This window comes from Crocuta crocuta, unplaced genomic scaffold (assembly GCF_008692635.1).
Source record: "Crocuta crocuta isolate KB4526 unplaced genomic scaffold, BGI_CrCroc_1.0 scaffold61, whole genome shotgun sequence".
In the NCBI taxonomy this organism is placed as follows: Eukaryota; Metazoa; Chordata; class Mammalia; order Carnivora; family Hyaenidae; genus Crocuta; species Crocuta crocuta.
The window spans coordinates 1,569,644-1,571,106 of record NW_027528369.1 but is presented as its reverse complement, the minus strand read 5'-3'; positions in this window follow the sequence as shown (position 1 = coordinate 1,571,106).

Genomic DNA, 1,463 nt, shown 5'->3' with positions numbered 1-1,463 from the left:
AGACAAGAATGGATCTGCTGAGGTTACTCAGTCAGTGAGCAAGGAAGCCAGGATTTGACTCCTAGGAGGAAAATGGTAGGTCCGCAGAATACCCAGGCTCTCCCTCTCGTGTGATACAGGCAGGCTGACAGACACCAAAGTTCCCGAAATGTCCCTGGAGGCTGGCCTAAGGCAGGCAGGCAGTGGGGCAGGGGATCAGAGGCCAGGCCTGTAGTCAGCTGGGCCTGGTATGAGCCATGGAACAGAGATTAAAGCTCTCTGGGGCCTCATCTGTGCTGTAATCATAACAACGGCAAGACCGAACATTTATTATGGGCTTCCTGTATACATTCACTGACTCAGTTTTCTTCGTTTCTAGATTAGGATTAATAAAAACAGTAACAAGAATAATAAACAATAGGTACAATTTACTGAGTACTTATTGCATAAAAATCTCTGTTCTAAGAGATAAACACATCTTGATGTTCCTCATCTGTAGCCTGGGACTAATAATGAGTTGATATGAACTAGTTAGTAAGCACGTAATAGATTATAAGCCCCTGTTCTGAATAGTGCCTGGCACACAGCAACCAGCACGTGCCTTTTATGAATACCTGTGTAGTAAATGACAGCACCCTGGTGCAAGGCACCTTTTGAATTTAAATTTTTTAAAATGTATTTTTATTCGTTTGAAAGGGGGAAGGGGCTGAGGGTACAGGGAGAGAGAGAATCTTATGCAGGATCCACACTCAGAACTGTCGCACCAGGGCCTCGATCCCACCACCCTGGGATCATGACCCAGCCAAAATCAAGAGTCAGATGCCCAACCCACTGAGGCACCCAGGCGCCCCACCAAGGCACCTTTAGGAACAGGGTCCCCCACGCCAGCCTCCAAGGCAGCTGACATACTTAACGGACTTGCTGGTGAAGAGACCTGGGGGGTAGGGCACCCCACACGAGGACACAGCAGGGCAAAGGCCCTGAGATGAAAATACTTGGCGAGGGTGCAGCAGCAGCTGGCTGGAACTGCCCGGGTGAAGGGGTCAGGGGAAGGCCCAGAGGTCAGTGGGCGTCTGTGGGGAATGCAGGGGCTGTTGAGAGGCTGGGATTTACCAGCGGACATACAGGACCTTCTGTGTGTGTTTAACACGTTCCCTCTAGCCCTTGTTGGTAAAACAGGAATTGGAGGGGCCGCCTTGGAGATGGGATGGCTTCGAAGCCCACGTGTCCTTTGAGGTACTCAGGGACTTTCACTGAGCTGCTGCTTGCGCCCCCCACGCGACTGGAGGGCGGAGCCCGGCCGAGGCCCCGCCCAGAGCGCCTGGACACGCCCCCCGCCCGCGAGGGGCAAGGGCCCCGCCCTCCGCCCCCAAGGCCAGGGGGGACAGACTGAAGCTGGAGGTGGAGGACTGAACGAAATCCTCGCCTTTATTTCTGGGTCGGCATCAAAGGCCGGGGTCGGGGGGGTCGGGGCGGGGCCTAAT